The sequence below is a fragment of the Nicotiana sylvestris genome, chromosome 7 (assembly GCF_000393655.2).
Source record: "Nicotiana sylvestris chromosome 7, ASM39365v2, whole genome shotgun sequence".
Classification (NCBI taxonomy): Eukaryota; Viridiplantae; Streptophyta; class Magnoliopsida; order Solanales; family Solanaceae; genus Nicotiana; species Nicotiana sylvestris.
In genome coordinates, this window is record NC_091063.1 from 69212027 (window position 1) to 69231757 (window position 19731).

Sequence of the window (19731 nt, forward strand, 5' to 3'; positions counted from 1 at the left end):
ACACATTAGGCAAAAAAAACAACTTGTAATCGAATTGCAGAAAATAACTACTTGGTCTAAATGTTGAGACACAGATGGTGTTTGCATTCCAACAGATCCACTTCCTTTACCTTCAGATATGCCTATATCTTCATGCAAAAAAAAAAAATAATACTGACTAAATTTTATAAAATAATACCAACACACGTCACACCTGTCTGTGAGCCAACAGGTGTGAATAAATGTATTTCTCCTTTTTGATATAGCTGTATAAGCTCACCAAATTCTTTTTGAGCTGCATCGAGTCTTTCTGAAAAATCATTCAAAAGCATAACAAAGAAAATAAAGTATGTAAAATTTCAAACTGTAAAAAATATACTTGGATCAAATGTAATAAATTCATGATCTATAGAATAAACCTTGACGTTTGTCTTCCCCTGTGGTTTACCTAGTGTTTAACCAAAAATCTGAGTCTTTGGTCAAGGCTAAAAAGAAATTCGGGTTACTGATAATCAGGAGACGAAAACAAAATACTTTTGAGAATAATGGTAAAGCAGTAAATAGTTTTGTATTACAGTAAGATCCCAATAATATTTCGTATCCTTACAGATGGTGAGTTCTTCTCCTTTTATAGCTAATCCTAGGAGAAGAGGTAATGTCTTTGTCTTAATGAGGCAATTATGAGCAATAAATGACATTAAAAGAAACGTTACACAATCATTTATTTTTAAAACAAATATTCTAACGTATTTGATATTTAATGCTATATTTAAACTCTTTTACATCATCAGATTCGTATCTTCAACTTCTTCCGATCTTCGGTCTTTAGATGACTTGGATAGGTACGAGACTCGTACCTATTTTATAACGGTCCGCACCAATGTTGTTTTCTTTTTCCCTTATCTGTTGTCACCCGTGCCTCTTGGCTATTTATTGTGTTTTGACTGTTTGACCAGTCCACGTGTCATGCCACGTCACCTACAATATAAATTCAGTTTTTTCCCAATACAGATAGTCCCCCCACTTTCCATTTATTTATCAAGTAAATAATTGGGAAGTGGATTTTCATAAAAAGGGAATTTTTGCCGTAATTAATATTATGACAAATACTGACGCTTCAATTGTCCCTTCCATTTAATGTTTTACATGCATGTCACCATCTGATTGATTCTGCAATTCTACCCCCTTTTTTCGAGACTTCTTCATTCACACTATTTACGAAATGATAGTTGCCTTTATTATAGGCTTTCCTTCATTGCACTTCTAAATTTGACGGTTGTCATTATAAGCATTTTTAACCCTCTTTTGTTTACCTTCTTCTTCATAGATCTTCAACAAGCAATTTCTTACTTACTTGTATTTTCTCTCCCTTTTAGTACATCCTTCTTCAACAATGTCATCTCCAAACCCTAACCCTAGAAAAGTTCCAATTCTTGATCACTTCCCCAATGCCCCTACAAGACATAGGAGAGGCAGAGAAGGTAGGCTTCGGAGCTTGGGCCTAGGGTCCGCTCGTGATGGTTTATCTGGTCCTGCTTTTTCTTCTCCTAATATCGGGAGTTCTATTCCGAAGACCCCTTCTTCTAAAGGTAAAGAAATCCTTGATTCTTCTCAAGAACCTTTAGTCGATGAAATTGTTCCCAGTGATTTGTATTTTGGGAGTGATATAACGTCTCTTCAAAGGCAAATTGCAAATTTAGAAAAAGCTGACACTTATCCTTCATTAGTAACCGAGCTTACAATCCCTACCATCAGAAGGGATTGTAACTGGAGCAATAGTCTACGAATGTCAATTCCTTCCCCAAATCAAAGAATTTCTTCCTTTAGAAATGGTTATTCTTTCATGTATACTTACCCATTTACTTTGGGTTTTAATCCTCCGGTTGACCCAGTCATTATTAACTTTTGTCGTTTCTTTAAAATCTGTTTGGCCCAAGTCGGTCCCCTAGTGTGGAGAGCAGTGGCTTGTCTGAGATACTTATCTGCCAAAGCCAATGTTGACTTCACCCTTTCTCACCTTATTCATTTATACCATCCCAATTTAATGTGCCATGGGGTTTTTACCTTAACTGCAAGAAGCAACAAGGTTTTGGTAAATCCTGAAGATAACAGGGATCGTGGATGGTACACCCGTTACGTTGTTGTACGTACGGTGGACTTGCTTGGTGAAACAAATATTCCCTTCCCTGAGAAGTGGAATTTTGCACGTAAGTTTCCTTTTATTTACCGCACCTATTTTTGAGAATTCTGATTCTTTTTCTCACTTCGTCTCTTTTTGGTTTTTTGTAGCAACCATGGGAGATATGGAACTTATTCCTAACTTTCGTGGTTGGGTAGATTCAATTTTGAAGATTGCTCCTAAGGATCAAAGAACTTGGAAATCAATTTCTTATTTACATGGCTGGAAGGTGAAAACACATGGTATGTCCCTTTTTACACGTTTTTTTTACATGCCAAGCACCTTTTTCTCAATGTTGATTATGTATCCTTCTTTTGATCAGGATTTGGTGTTAGAGGAATGAAAGCTGAAGTAGCTATGGCCATTCGCATGTCTGCTAATGCTGCACTTGATTTGAACAAAACTCGAGCTTCGTTTTCCAAAAGGAAAGCTATAGGAGAAAGTTCTGAGAATGAGGAAGAGGAAGATACCTCTTTAATTGCCAGGCCAAGAGTTAGGAGACGAGTCATTAATAGTGATAAAATTGAGGATACCCCTGCTCAAACTTCGTCCACCGAGCCTGTTTTGATTCATTCTGACGGGGACACCGTGCCAAAAGATACTAATGAATTAACTCAGCGTCTTTTTGATAGTGGTTTTGAGAGTGGCAAGCCCGGTCCTGTTTTTGATGGAGCTCCTCTCTCCTCATTCGTTCCTATTTCCTCCATTCCTTTGCCAGTTTCAACTGCACCTGCTTCCATTCCTGTGTCAGTTTCTTCATCTTCTCCTTCCATCCCTTCTTTGACTCTTATGGCTCCTGCTGCTGTGTTTTCCTTTTCTGCTACTCCTCCTTCCATGGCTCCTCATCCCTTCATTCAGCATACAGAGGCGGGTTCTAGCAGTAGAACCATGGCTATGAGAAGTGTTACTCTTGAAGTTCCTGCCAACCATAGCCTTTTGAGAAAGACTGGTAGAGCTGATGTTTGGCTCGAGCCTCTAATTGGTGATATTGAGAAGAAGAAGATGGAGAGCCACAGTTGCATGACTCTGATGAATGACATAGTTCATTCTACTCTGAAGGTATTTTTCTTTTACCAACAAGTTTTTTATTTTCGATCTACAAATCCTCATTTCTATGAGTTGTCTCTGTAGGCTAACCTTATTGGTACCGAATTGATGGGAAGAATTTCCCTTATGGAAAGAAAAACCCGTGAGTATGAAAAATCCATCCATGAGGCCAAGGAAATAGCTAGGGGAGCCCAGCTTGAAGCAGCTAATTGGAAAGAACAGTTTGAGAATGCTCAGGGGACCATAGAGGAGTTGCAAGAAAGTAGAAATCTCCTGGAGCAGCAAAAGCGTGGTTTGACTTCTGAACTAGCAACTGCCAAGGCTTCTTCAAGCCAATTTAAAAGAGATAAAGAGCTTTTGGAGTGCTCAATGTCAGAACAATTATCAAAGGCTAGTGAAGAAGTCAGGGAGCTTAAGGCACTTTTAGCCAAGAAAGAAGAATATGCAGGAGAATTAGTTCAAAGCTTGACTCAAGCTCAAGATGACTTACATACCTCCTCTGACGAGATTCGAGCTTTGAAGAGCTCTCATGCCTCCCTTGAAGCTTCCCTTGATTCCCATTTAGCTGAACATCAAATATTGAAGAATGATCTTGCTATGTGGGAAAGGGAGTATGGACTTCTGGAGGAGAACTTCAACATAGAGGTGAGTTGGGCTTTCCTGAAATCTTGCCGTGATGCTCTGATGGAAGCTGCTCAGGAAAGCTTCGATTTGCAATCTGAATTAGCCAAAGTCTTAGACACTATCGAGAAAAGTCAACAACCTGTTGATACTCCTTCTCCTGCACTTGAAGCTCCTGGAACGGAAGAGCTTTTAAATGAAGAAGTGGCTACTGCAGCAATTGAGGTTGCAATTCTGGCTCCCGAGGGTGAAACTTCTATGACACATTCCATGGAAGCTGAAGCTCCTGTGATTCTTGCTCCCCTCGGTGATTTCAATATTCCAAGCCCAATTAAAATTGCTCTTGAAAATGAAATTGCAACTTCTGATGTTCCAACCCCTTCAGTGACTAGCTGAAAATGAAATTGCTGTTTTTGTTTTTATTAATTGGTGGTGTTATCCCTTGGAAACTTTAAGGGATCTTTTGACGAAGTCCCCAGTTATCATAATGGGGCATTTGTAAAAAACAAATATTTTGCTGACTAAGTTTGTACTTAGTCTTTTATATTAAGAAGTTTTTATTGGTACTTCTGTATATTTTATTCTTGCCCATTTATCTAGGACTTATAGAATAGCTTAGCATTTTTATTCTTTTAAAATGCTTTATGATTCTTCTCATGGATTATCAACATGAGGCTTATAAAAGAGAGCCCTTTTATTTTATCGACACTTAATGAAGAAGCCGTCTCAACTTCATAATAGTGTTTATAATACGATGAAAGAAATAGTAATACACGCGTTTTGTATGAAACAACTTTGGCAAGTTTCTATTCATGAACTTTAACAAGTGTTTGACTATTACATGTATTACAATACATCTACAACTTTCTCGTAATTGTTTTTTCTTGTAACAGATTTTTACATAACATAGAATAAACAAGGTTTTTCTTCATAACCTATTTCAGTACATAGTCATGACCCTATCTTTATATATTAAGAAGGGTTTGAGAGGTGACTTTGTTTATGAGTTTTGAGAGATGACTTTGTTGTTCTCATGAATGTTGAAGACTTCGTAACTTTTTCTCAACACTTGTCTCTTTGTGGCCGACTTTTGTTCGATATTCGTATCTGCACTTCTACACGTATCTGTGTACAATATGTAGTCCCCCAAGTGTTTGAGCGGTGAAGTATGAAGCCTCGAGCACTTGTTTATTTCTTTTACTTTGGCCCTTTTCCCTAAAACAGAAAGATATACGGGACTCGGAGGTGCGATTATAGATGAAGACTGCCTAACTCGTGTGTATTTCCATCAGATTAATTGTAACCCTGGGCTGGGAATTTAAGAATACTCCATTTTGCCTTGCAGGTTGTGACTCATCATTTGGCACGAGTTAGGGTATTTTGCCTAGCATCTAAAATCGTTAGTAAAACATTAATAATCCAAGAGAGAAATTTTAACATGGTGATACTTGACCGTAGGTACTTTCTCAAAAGTAATATCTTTTTAAGTGGACGACATTCCAATGTGAGGGTAAAACTTTTCCGTCCATTGTCTCCAACTAGTATGCTCCTTTTCCCGCAATATCACGGACTTTGTACGGTCCTTCCCATGTTGGACTTAGCTTTCCTGAGTTAGCAGCCTTTGCAGATTGGAACACATTTTTAAGCACGAAGTCCCCAATTTTGAAAAATCTGAGGCGTGCTTTCCAATTGTAATATCGTTCAATTACTTGCTTTTGTGTTGTCATCCTTATCAATGCAGCTTCTCTTCTTCCTTCAAGTAAATCAAGGTTGACCCGCATCTCTTCATCATTAGATTCCTCCGTTTCCTGATCGTACCGTCTGCTTGGCTCACCTATTTCAACTGGAATTAAGGCTTCCGCACCATAAACCATTGAAAATGGTGTTTCTCCAGTGCCTGTTTTGGTCGTTGTACAATAAGCCCATAATACTCCAGGTAACACCTCAGGCCAATTACCTTTTGAATCCTGTAACCTCTTCTTCAAGTTGTTGGTAATGACTTTGTTAGTAGATTCCGCTCGTCCATTACCTACTGGATGGTATGGCGTAGACGTTATCCTTTTGATCTGCCAACTTCGAAGATATTCTGTGATTTGAGCTCCAATGAATTGTGGTCCATTGTCACACACGATCTCCTTTGGTGCTCCAAAGCGGCATATTATATTTCGCCATATGAAGTCTTTAACTTCCTTCTCTCGTACCTGTTTAAATGCCCCTGCTTCTACCCATTTAGTGAAATAATCTGTAAGTACAAGTAGAAACTTTACCTGACCTTTTGCTTGTGGAAGTGGACCTACGATATCCATTCCCCATTTCATAAAGGGCCACGGGGCTATAACAGGATGTAGTAACTCAGTTGGTCTGTGCATATTGTTGTCGTACCTTTGACATTTATCACATTTGGACACGAAACTGGTTGCTTCTTCTTCCATCTTAGGCCAATAATATCCTGTGCGAATTAATGTTCTTACCAGTGATCGTCCCCCTGCGTGATTCCCACAATGTCCTTCGTGCACTTCTCTCATCACATATTCTGTTTGAGAGGGTCCGAGACACCTTGCTAGTAGTCCACCGAACATCTTTCGATAAAGATTTCCTTGATATAAACAATATCGAGCAGCTTTTTTGCGAAGCGCGTGAGCCTTTCCTTTGTCATTAGGCACGGTACCGTGCTGTAAAAAGGCAACAATTTCGTTTCTCCAATCCCATGTTAAATGATTAAAATTTACCTCGTTTTTATCAGATTCGAGAACGGAATGAAATAAATGTATGACTGAAGCATTTGTATCGTTTGCTACGTCTGCTGCAGATGCGAGATTTGCTAAAGCATCTGCCTCTACATTCTCATCTCTTGGGATCTGCACTACTTTCCAAGTTTGGAATTGCTTTATTAACTCCCGTACCTTTGCGAGGTATTCTTGCATTCGCGTCTCTCTGGCTGTATAAGTCCCCAGCATTTGATTGACCATGAGTTGATAATCACTCTTGATTATAATCTGTGTTATGCCAAGCTCTCGTGCCAATTCTAAACCTGTAATTATAGCCTCATACTCTGCTTCATTGTTAGTTATAGAATGATATTTTATAGCCTGTCTAATAGTCTCACCCGCAGGTGGTACGAGGACTATCCCTAGGCATGCTCCTTTTACATTAGATGAACCATCAGTGAATAAAACCCAAGTCCTCGGGTTTGCACCATTAAAAACTAGTAATTCTATTTCTGCTTCTAAATGCATCCCCTGGCTAAAATCAGCCACGAAATCAGCTAGTACTTGAGATTTTATAGCGGTCATGGGTTGATAAACAACTTCATATTCACTTAGTTCTATAGCCCATTTTGCTAATCTTCCTGAAAGTTCATGTTTATGCAAAATATTTCGAAGCGGAAAAGCAGTAACTACATTAATGGGATAACATTGAAAATAAAGTCTTAATTTTCTAGATTCCATGATCAAAGCTAATGCTAATTTTTCTAGCTGTGGGTATCGTGTCTTAGCATCCAATAAGGACTTACTTACATAATAAATAGGAGATTGTTTACCTTGGTCCTCGCGGACTAAAACAGCACTCATCGCGACTTCAGATACGGCCAGATAGATGAGAAGTTTTTCCCCCACCTTTGGTTTTGCCAACAACGGTGGTTTTGACAAATAAGCTTTAAAATTTCTAAGGGCTTGTTGACAATCTTAACTCCATTCGAAATGATCTTGCTTTTTGAGTGCAGAGAAAAACTTAAAACACCTTTCTGAGGATTTGGAAATAAATCTCCCCAAAGCTGCAATTCTTCCCGTTAATCTTTGTACTTCCTTTTTATTAGTAAGGATATCAGGGATTTCTTCTATTGCTTTGATCTGAGAAGGATTCACTTCAATACCACGGTTAGAAACAAGAAAACCCAAAAACTTACCTGATGCAACTCCAAATGCACATTTTTCTGGGTTGAGTTTCATATTAAATTTTCGCAAAATTTCAAATGTAACAGATAGATGAGAAATATGATCATGAGATCGCTGGGTTTTGACGAGCATATCGTCTATATATACCTCCATTGTTTTCCCTAAATGTTCTTGGAACATTTTGGTGACCAACCTTTGATAGGTTGCCCCAGCATTTTTGAGACCAAAGGGCATTACTTTATAACAGTAAGTCCCCCTGTCTGTGATGAAAGAAGTTTTTTCTTCATCACCAGGATCCATTTTAATTTGATTATATCCCGAGTATGCATCTAAAAAACTTAAAAGTTCATGACCTGCGGTTGCATCAATTAGTTGGTCTATATGCGGTAAAGGAAAGGAATCTTGTGGACATGCTTTATTTAGATCGGTATAATCCACACAAACGCGCCACTTACCATTTTTCTTGGGTACGACCACCGTGTTATCTAGCCAATTAGGATACTTTACCTCACGGATCGATCCGATTTTTAATAATTTTTGGACCTTATCCTGAATCACCTGGTTCTTGAAAGCACCTTGCTTTCTTTTCTTTTGCTTTATTGGTGTGAAAGAAGGGTCCTCATTGAGTTTATGAGTCATCACATCTGGTGGTATCCCTGTCATATCAGCGTGGGACCAAGAAAAGCAGTCTAAGTTAGCTTTTAAAAATTCGATTATCATACCTCGCATGTTTAAGCTTAAATTGGCTCCGACATAAACCTTCCGTTCAGGCCATTGCTCAAATAATATCACTGCCTCGAGCTCTTCAATTGTCGTTTTGATGCTTTCATTTTCTTCAGGTTCTTGAATTGTGTCAGGCCTTGAGTCCAAATCTGTCTTTTCTTGTTCAGTTGAAGTTTGATCTTTTTTACCTTCAATTGTTTCCTGTAATTGCTATTTTTCTTTATTTACGGTGCTCGTACTTGTTACAGCGTTGACACTTCTAGCCATCTGCTGATCCCCATGAATTTGGCAAATTCCCCATGGTGATGGGAATTTAATAACTTGATGTAGAGTTGATGGGACAACATCCATATCGTGTATTCATGGTCTCCCCATGATCATATTGTAGGCCATTTCCATATCAACTACCTGAAATTTAGTTTCTTTAACAACACCCATAGCAAAAGTTGTTAGAATTACCTCTCCTTTTGTTACCACACTTGAATTGTCGAAGGCTGACAAGGTGTGCGCCTTGGGTATCATTTTGTCTTCAGCTTGCATTTCACGTAATACCCTTAGTAGTATAATATTTACAGAAGTCCCTGGATCAATCAAAACTCGTTTTACATTAGTATCATGTACAAGTAAAGATATTACCAGTGCGTCATTATGTGAAGTTGTCACTCCTTTGGTATCTGCGTCGTCGAACGAAATACTTTTATTTTCTAGGACCTGCCGCACCCGTTTCCCGTGTGTAATTGTTACCTTAGAAACCTTGTTGGAGGCTGTGTAGGTTATGCCGTGAATATCTTCTCCCCCACTTATCACATTCACTGTCCTCTTGGGTGAAGGAGCTTGTTTTCCTTTCTCGCTAAATAACTCAGTGAGGTACCCTTGCTTCAATAGATGATCCACTTCACTCTGCAAAAATCTACATTCTGAAGTTTTGTGCCCGTGATCATTGTGGAATTCGCACCAATGATCTGGATTGCGTCTATTTGGATTTGACCGCATCTCTTTTGGCCACCATACCTTATCTCTCATGCTTCTTAAAACAGCTACGAGCTCGGAGGTAGAGACATTAAAATTATATCCGCCGAAGCGTGCCTTTAAAATTCTGTCATCATCTCGTGATTCTTGTCTGTTCCAATCATTCCTGAACTTTGAAGAAGAACCAAAGTCCATGTTCCTCGATTTTTTATCATATTGATGGCTATCTTGTTTCGACCGTGGGTCTTTTCCTGCAGGTCCCATATATGGATCGTACCTGTTTTTACCTAATCTTTTTTCGATTTTTGATCTTCGGGGACCACCCCTTTCTTCATGATGAAACTTAGGTACGGTATCTTCTTCAATTCGCAGCTTCGTACTATACCTGTTGTAAACATCATTCCACGTGGTTGCAGGAAATTCTCGAAGGCTTTCTTTGAGTCGTCTCGTGGCTTCAGAACTTTTGTCATTTAAATTACTTGCAAAGGCTATTGCAGCCCAGTTGTCAGGCACACGAGGTAGAGTCATTCTTTCACGCTAGAATCTATCAACAAAATTTCTAAGCAACTCTGAATCCTCTTGTTTGATTTTGAAAATATCTTCCATTCTTTTCTCAACCTTTTGTGCTCCCGAATGTGCTTTAATAAAAGAATCTGCAAGCTCAACAAAAGAATTAATAGAATTTTCAGATAAAAGAGAATACCAGGTTAATGCACCGTTGGTGAGTGTTTCTCCAAATTTCTTGACCAGTACCGATTCAATTTCTTGTTTGGTCAAGTCATTGCCTTTCACACCTGTTGTAAATGCAGTCACGTGGTCACGCGGGTCTGTAGTACCATCATATTTCGGGATGTCAGGCATTTTGAACTTTTTCGGAATTGGAAGGGGAGCAGCACTTGGCTTCCATGGTTGTTGTGAGTATTTGTCCATGTCTACTCCTTTTATTACAGGCGGAACTCCAGGGATTTGCTCAATACGCTCATTTTGTTCCTTAATCTGTTTCTGCAAGGTTAGTACTAAATTTTGCAAATATGAATTATTTGAATTACCTGGTCCCCCTTCCTGTGGTTCACTGGAGGTTGCTCCGTTTCCAGAATTATCAAGACCAGAACGGGAATTCTCCAATATATTATTATTAGGAGTTGGTGTGGGTGGTGCAGCAGGCAATCGACTAACAAGTGCCTAAAGAGCTTTGCCGACCTGTGCATCAATTAGCTTTTGTAAAGCTTCAGTTGTAATTCCTTCAAAGTGTTCAGATTGTTCTTGTTGATCAGCACGGGATTCAGTAACAGGGGTGCCTTCATGAGATTGACGTGGTGAATCTGGAGGGGAGGGAACCTCGTCACCTTGATTTTGATGGATTTGATTTTCATGGTTTCCCAATGTGTTATTACTGTTATTGTCGGTGTTGTTGTTTGACATGGTGACGACAATGGACAAGATATAGCTTAAGAAAAAGATTATCAGATTCCCGGTAACGGAACCAATTTGTTTAACCAAAAATCTGAGTCTTTGACCAAGGCTAAAAAGAAATTCGGGTTACTGATAATCAGGAGACGAAAACAAAATACTTTTGAGAATGATGGAAAAGCAGTAAATAGTTTTGTATTACAGTAAGATCCCAATAATATTTCGTATCCTTATGGATGGTGAGTTCTTCTCCTTTTATAGTTAATCCTAGGAGAAGAGGTAATGCCTTTGTCTTAATGAGGCAATTATGAGCAATAAATGACATTAAAAGAAACGTTACACAATCATTTATTTTTAAAACAAATATTCTAACGTATTTGATATTTAATGTTATATTTAAACTCTTTTACATCATCAGATTCGTATCTTCAACTTCTTCCGATCTTCGGTCTTTAGATGACTTGGATAGGTACGATACTCGTACCTATTTTAGTAACGGTCCGCACCAATGTTGCTTTCTTTTTCCCTTATCTGTTGTCACCCGTGCCTTTTGGCTATTTATTGTGTTTTGACCGTTTGACCAGTCCACGTGTCATGTCACGTCACCTACAATGTAAATTCAGTTTTTTCCCAATACACCTAAGCTGCATGCCTTTGTCGATATCAGCAGTTCCAGCTTCATTTAATTGTGCACCAACGTCGAGAAGCATTGGAGTATTCTCTGGAAGGTTTTTCTCAACTCTATCTTCATTCAATTCAGCATCATCAGAGAGTTTTTGAGTTGTGTCAATTGAAGCACAACTAGTTTCAACTTCCACTGCATATTCATTAAGAGGGGTAATAGATCAATGACCTATCTATATATTACTACTATATATAAATGAAGAAGGGGGTACGAACAAAGCAATAACAAGCTGTACAAAAGGTTACCTGAATTGTACTTCTGTACTTGATCAGGTAGATGTGATGCAGCGAATTCTCAACCTCCAGTAGTTTCTACAAATAGAGGTATGTATCTATCTAATGTAAAGTTTTTGAAAGTTAAAGTAAATTGTAAATGTTACTTTGACAAAATTATAAATTACTAGGATCAGGAATGTCGACAAACAAAGACAATGGATTGCATAGACTTCAGAACACTGAGGAAGAACAACTCGCTGGTACAAAAAAACAGTATTAGATATGCGCAAGTGTTACCAGAGAGAAAACAATCAGTTTTGTTGCAACTGCAAGCTAAAAGAGCTGAGTCAAAAAGGCGGCGACTTTCTCATCATTCAAGTAATGCAGTATCTTTGATGGAGTTTAATTCTATCCACCGAAGATGGTAGCGGGAAAGACGGGAGCACGAACGAGGTAGCTTATGCTTTTTTTCATCCTTACTATCTGGTTTATAGTCGAATCTTACCCTCAAAAACTAACTGCTCTTTCAATTGCTAATCCTCCGTCAGCTTCTGATGTAGGTTATATACAGACATAATATTTTATGTGTATATATAGGTATGCATTGATGCATAAATTGATCTACAATCATTAAAGTTAGTTTTCTTCATTTACTAGGTCATGCTTCTACAGCTACAAACATATCAATTACAATCGAGAAATAATATGATTGATTACTTCTCTGTCTTTGAAATAGGTGAGTCAATTGGAAGGACTGTCCTGGTGCCGGCAGCCGTGGTAAATTTCGGCTCCAATAGTATATATTGAAGTTGTTGCAAAGAAGAAAAAGATGTAGGTGGGTCCAAAAATAATACTTAAAATATCCTTCTCAAAAAAAAAAAAATACTTAAAATATCCCAACTGTATTAATTAGATTACTGTCTTTTTTTTGAAAAAATGACATAATGATCGTTAGTTGTGCCTTATGTGTTTACTCAACTGTTTATTATATTATGCCTCTATCGACACATGTATACTGTTGATCATCCAGAGATCACTGTAGTCTAACCCCTGTACATAAGTTACTAATATGATTTTTCTGTCAATGGCTGGCGATTGGCTGCAGGGTCGATATGTCTACAACCTTTACACAACGTACATATTGGTATGGGAAGGGTGAGATTGGCCATCAATTTATTGCTGCCCTTGGATCTTCCATGTTGTTTAGGACAATTGTAAGATCCTTGGCAGACAAACAGTACGTCCACTGTATTTTGTAATTGATGAATGCTCTTCTTTTTTAGTTTTGTTTACATTCACAATCAAATAGGGGTGGAGCAATACTTAGATTTTGAGTAGTATCACTAAACTTTTTGAGCTGTATCACTAAACTTTCTCAGTACAAAATTCTGATGTTGGGTCGTATATTTGAAGGAATTGCCACCTCTCCTATTCTCAGCCTTAAATTTGAATGTCATGCGTGATGCACACCTCTTGGGGTATTGTCTGTCTTCACATTGAATATACAGTTACTTTGGAGAGAAAAAAGATTAGCACTTCTTAAGATCCATAGACTGAAAAATATCTTGTAGTAAGGACATGGTGATATGATATCGTTTACTACTTTACTACAAGATTGTCTCTTGGAAATGTTAGTAATTGTATTGGGAAAAAACTGAATTTACATTGAAGGTGACGTGGCATGACACGAGAACTGGTTAAATGGTCAAAACATGATGATCAGTTAAGAGGCACGAGTGACAACAGATACGGGGAAAGGAAAGCTAAATAGGCACGAGAGGCAATTCGAATAATACAAGCTTCGTACCTATTTAGGTCATTTAAAGCCAAGAGATCAGAAGGCATTGAAGACATGGATATGATGACGAAAAGGAGTCCAAATTCAATATTAAATACCCAATACGTTAGAGAATTGGTATTAAATAGGAATGATTGTGTAACGTCTTATTTAATGTCATTTATTGCTCATAATTGTCTCATTAAGACTAAGGTATTACTCCTTTACTTAGAATCAACTATAAAAGGAGGAGGTCTCGTCATTTGTAAGGACAGAGGATATCATCAACATTACATTGGAATACAAACCTATTTACTGCTTATTTGTCATTCTCAAAAAGTCTATTATTTCTTTTTCGTCTCCTGATTATCAGTAGCCCGAATTTCTATTTGTCTTTAGCTTTGACCAAAGAATCATATTTTTGGTTAAACAAATTGGTTCCGTTACCGGGAAACTGATAATCTTTTCTTTGAAGCTACGTTTTATTCGTCTTTATCAACATGCCAAACAACAACAACAACAACAATAACAGTGATAACACATTGGGAAACCATGAAAATCAAATCCATCAAAATCAAGGAGACCAACCGAACATTGACGTGGTTCCCTCCCCTCCAGATTCACCACGTCAATCTCGTGAAGGCACTCCTGCTCCTGAATCTCGTACTGATCAACAAGAACAATCTGAACATTTTGAAGGAGGTGCAAATGAAGCTTTACAAAAGCTAATTGATGCATAGGTCGGCAAAGCTCTTCAGGCTCTAGTTAGTCGATTGCCTGTTGTACCACCCACACCAACTCCTAATAATAATACATTGGAGAATCCTCGTTCTGATCTTGTTAATTCTGGAAATAGAGGAACCACCAGTGAACCACAGGAATGGGGACCATGTAATTCAAATAATTCCTATTTGCAAAATTTAATACAAACCTTGCAGAAACAGATTAAGGAACAAAATGAGCGTATTGAGCAAATCCCTGGAGTTCCGTCTGTAATAAAAGGAGTAGACATGGACAAATACTCACAACAACCTTGGAAGCCAAGTGTTGCTCCCCTTTCAATTCCGAAAAAGTTCAAAATGCCTGACATCCCGAAATATGATGGTACTACAGACCCACGTGACCGCGTGACTGCATTTACAACAGGCGTGAAAGGCAACGACTTGACCAAACAAGAAATTGAATCAGTACTGGTCAAGAAATTTGGAGAAACACTCACCACGGGTGCATTAACCTGGTATTCTCTTTTATTTGAAAATTCTATAAATTCTTTTGCTGAGCTTGCAGATTCTTTTATTAAAGCACAATCGGGAGCTCAAAAGGTTGAGAAAAGAATGGAAGATATTTTCAAAATCAAACAAGGGGATTCAGAGTTGCTCAGAGACTTTGTTGATAGATTCCAGTGAGAAAGAATGACTCTACCCCGTGTACCTGACAACTGGGCTGCAATAGCTTTTGCAAGTAATTTAAATGACAAAAGTTCTGAAGCCACGAGAAGACTCAAAGAAAGCCTTCGAGAATTCCCTGCAACCACGTGGAATGATGTTTACAACAGGTACAGTACGAAGCTGCGAATTGAAGAAGATACCGTACCTAAGTTTCATCATGAAGAAAGGGGTGGTTCCAAAAGATCGGAAACCGAAAAAAGATCAGAAATCGAAAAACGATCAGGTAAAAACAGGTACGATCCATATATGGGACCTGCAGGAAAAGACTCACGGTCAAAACAAGATAGCCAGCAATATGATCAAAAATCGAGGAACAGGGAATCTGGTTCTTCATCAAGATTCAGAAATGATCAGAACAGACAAGAGTCACGAGATGATGACAGAAGTTTAAAGGCAAGGTTTAGCGGATATAACTTTAATATCACTACCTCTGAGCTCGTGGCTGTTTTGAGAAGCATGGGAGATAAGGTATGATGGCCAAAAGAGATGCGGTCAAATCCAAATAGACGCAATCCAGATCATTGGTGCAAATTCCACAATGATCACGGGCACAAAACTTCAGAATGTAGATTCTTGCAGAGTGAAGTGGATCATCTATTGAAGCAAGGGTACCTCACTGAGTTATTTAGTGAAAAGGGTAAACAAGCCTATATGAAAAATAGGCAAGAGCCACCAAAGCCTCATTCACCCAAGAGAACAGTGAATGTGATAAGTGGGGGAGAAGATATTCACGGCATAACCTACACAGCTTCCAACAAGGTTTCTAAAGTAACAATTACACACAGGAAACGGGTACGACAGGTTTTAGAAAATGAAAGTATTTCATTCGATGATGCAGATACCGAATGAGTGATAATCCCACATAATGACGCACTGGTAATATCTTTACTTGTATATGATACTAATGTAAAACGAGTTTTGATTGATCCAGGGAGTTCCGTAAATATTATACTACTAAGGGTATTACGTGAAATGCAAGTTGAAGACAAAATGATACCCAAGGCGCATACCTTGTCAGGCTTCGACAATTCAAGTGTGGTAACAAAAGGAGAGGTAATTCTAACAACTTTTGTTGCAGGTGTTGTTAAAGAAACTAAATTTCAGGTAGTTGATATGGAAATGGCCTACAATATGATCATGGGGAGGCCTTGGATCCATGATATGGATGTTGTTCAATCAACTCTACATTAAGTTATTAAATTTCCATCACCGTGGGGGATTTGTCAAATTCGAGGGGATCAGCAAACAGCCAGGAGTATCAACGCTGTAACAGATACGAGCACCGTAAACAAAGAAAAATAGCAATTACAGGAAATAGTTGAAGGTGTCAGCAATCAAACCTCAACTGAGCGCAGGAAAACAGATTTAGACTCGAGACTTGATACAATTCAAGAACCTGAGGAGAATGAAAATATCAAAACAACCATTGAAGAACTCGAGGCTGTGATATTATTTGAGCAGTGGCCTGAACGGAAAGTTTATGTTGGAGCTAATTTAAACTCAAACATGCGAGGTATGTTAATTGAATTTCTAAAATCTAACGTGGACTGTTTTGCTTGGTCCCATGCTGACATGACAGGGATACCACCGGATGTGATGACTCACAAATTAAACGAAGACCCATCCTTTACACTAATAAAGCAAAAGAAAAGAAAGCAAGGAGCTTTCAAAAATCAGGTGATTCAAGATGAGGTCCAAAAGCTATTAAAAATTGTGTCAATACGCGAGGTAAAATATCCTAATTGGTTAGCAAATACAGTTGTTGTACCTAAGAAAAATGGTAAGTGGTGGGTTTGCGTGGATTATACAGATCTTAACAAAGCCTGCCCAAAAGATTCTTTCCCTTTACCGCATATAGATCAGTTAATTGATACAACTGCAGGACATGAACTTTTGAGTTTTTTAGATGCATATTCGGGGTACAACCAAATTAAAATGGACCCTAGTGACGAAGAAAAAACTTCTTTCATCACAGACAGGGGGACTTGCTGTTATAAAGTAATTCCATTTGGTCTCAAAAATGTTGGAGCAACCTATCAAAGGTTGGTCACCAAAATGTTCCAAGAACATTTAGGAAAAACCATGGAGGTATATATAGACGATATGCTCGTCAAAACCCAGTATTCTCATGATCATATTTCTCATTTATCTATTACATTTGAAATTTTATGAAAATTTAATATGAAACTCAATCCAGAAAAATGTGCATTTGGGGTTGCCTCAGGCAAATTTTTGGGCTTTCTCGTTTCTAACCATGGTATTGAGGTAAATCCTTCTCAGATCAAAGCAATAGAGGAGATCCCTGATATCCTTACAAGTAAAAAAGAAGTCCAAAGGCTAACGGGAAGAATTGCAGCCTTGGGGAGATTTATTCCCAAATCTTCAGAAAAATGCTTTAAATTTTTCTCCGCACTCAAAAAGTAAGATCATTTTGAATGGAACGATGATTGCCAACAAGCCCTTAGAAATTTAAAAGCTTACTTATCAAATCCACCATTATTGGCAAAACCAAAAGAAGGAGAAAAGCTACTCATCTATTTGGTTGTGTCAGAAGTTGTGGTAAGTGCTGTTTTAGTCCGTGAGGACCAAGGTAAACAATCTCCTATCTATTATGTAAGCAAGTCTTTATTAGATGCTGAAACACGATATCCACAACTAGAAAAATTAGCATTAGCTTTGATCATGGCATCTAGAAAATTAAGACCTTATATTCAATGTCATCCCATTGTTGTAGTTATTGTTTTTCCATTACGAAACATTCATGAATTGTCAGGGAGGTTAGCAAAATGGGCTATAGAATTAAGTGAATACGAAATCATTTATCAACCGAGGACTGCTATAAAATCTCAAGTATTAGCCGATTTCGTAGCTGATTTTAGCCAGGGGATGCATTTAGAAGCAAAAAAAAGAATTACAAGTTTTTAATGGTGCAAACCCTAGGACTTGGATTTTATTCACTGATGGTTCATCTAATGTAAAAGGAGCAGGTCTGGGTATAGTTCTCATACCACCTATGGGTGAAACTATTAGGCAAGCTATAAAATGTCATTCTATAACTAACAATGAAGCAGAGTACGAGGCTGTAATTGCAGGTTTAGAATTGGCAAGAGAACTCGGCATAACACAAATTATAATCAAGAGTGATTCTCAACTCGTGGTCAATCAAATGTTGGGGACTTATACAACCAGGGAAACTCGAATGCAAGAATATCTCGAAAAGGTACGGGAACTAATAAAGCAATTCCAAACTTGGAAGGTAATGCAGATCCCAAGAGATGAGAATGTGGAGGCAGATGCTTTAGCTAATCTCGCATCTGCAGCTGACGTAGCAAATGACGCAAATGCTTCAGTCATACATATATTTCATTCCGTTCTCGAACCTGATAAGAATGAGGTAAATTTTAATCATTTAACATGGGATTGGAGAAACGAAATTATTGCTTTTTACAGCACGGAACCGTGCCTAATGACAAAGGGAAGGCTCACGCGCTTCGCAAAAAAGCCGCTCGATATTGTTTATATCAAGGAAATCTTTATCGAAAGATGTTCGTTGGACCACTAGCAAGGTGTCTCGGACCCTCTCAAACAGAATATGTGATAAGGGAAGTGCACGAAGGACATTGTGGAAATCACGCAGGGGGAAGGTCACTGGTAAGAACATTGATTCGAGCAAGATATTATTGGCCTAAGATGGAAGAAGAGGCAAACAGTTTCGTGTCCAAATGTGATAAATGTTAAAGATACGGCAATAATATGCACAGACCAACTAAGTTACTACACCCTGTTATAGCCCCGTGGCCCTTTATGAAATGGGGAATGGATATCATAGGTCCACTACCACACACAAAGGGTCAGGTAAAGTTTCTACTTGTACTCACGGATTATTTCACTAAATGGGTAGAAGCAGGAGCATTTAAACAGGTACGAGAGAAGGAAGTTAAAGACTTCATATGGCGAAATATAATATGCCGCTTTGGAGCACCAAAGGAGATCGTGTGTGACAATGGACCACAATTCATAGGAGCTCAAATCACAGAATTTCTTCAAAGTTGGCAGATTAAAAGGATAACATCTACGCCATACCATCCAGTGGGTAATGGACAAGCGGAATCGACAAACAAAGTCATCATCAACAACTTGAAGAAGAGGTTACAGGATTCAAAAGGTAATTGGTCTGAGATATTACCTGGAGTACTATGGGCTTATCGTACAACGACAAAAACAAGCACTAGAGAAACACCATTTTCAATGGTTTATGGTGCGGAAGCCTTAATTCCAGTTGAAATAGGTGAACCGGGCACACGGTACATTCAGGAAATAGAGGAATCTAATGATGAAGAGATGCCCGTCAACCATGATTTGCTTGAAGGAAGAAGAGAAGCTGCATTGATAAGAATGGCAGCATAAAAGCAAGTAATTGAAGGATATTACAATAGGAAAGCACGCCTCAGATTTTTCAAAATTGGGGACTTCGTGCTTAAAAAGGTGTTCCAATCTGCAAAAGCTGCTAATTCAGGAAAGCTAAGTCCAACGTGGGAAGGACCATACAGAGTTCGTGACATTGCGGGAAAAGGAGCATACGAGTTGGAGACAATGGACGGCAAAGTTTTACCCTCACATTGGAATGCCGTCCATTTAAAGAGATATTACTTCTGAGAAAGTACCCACGGTCAGGTATCGCCATGTTAAAATTTTTCTTTTGAATTATTAAAGTTTTACTAACGATTTTAGATGCTAGGCAAAAACCCTAACTCGTGCCAAATGATGAGTCACGACCAGCAA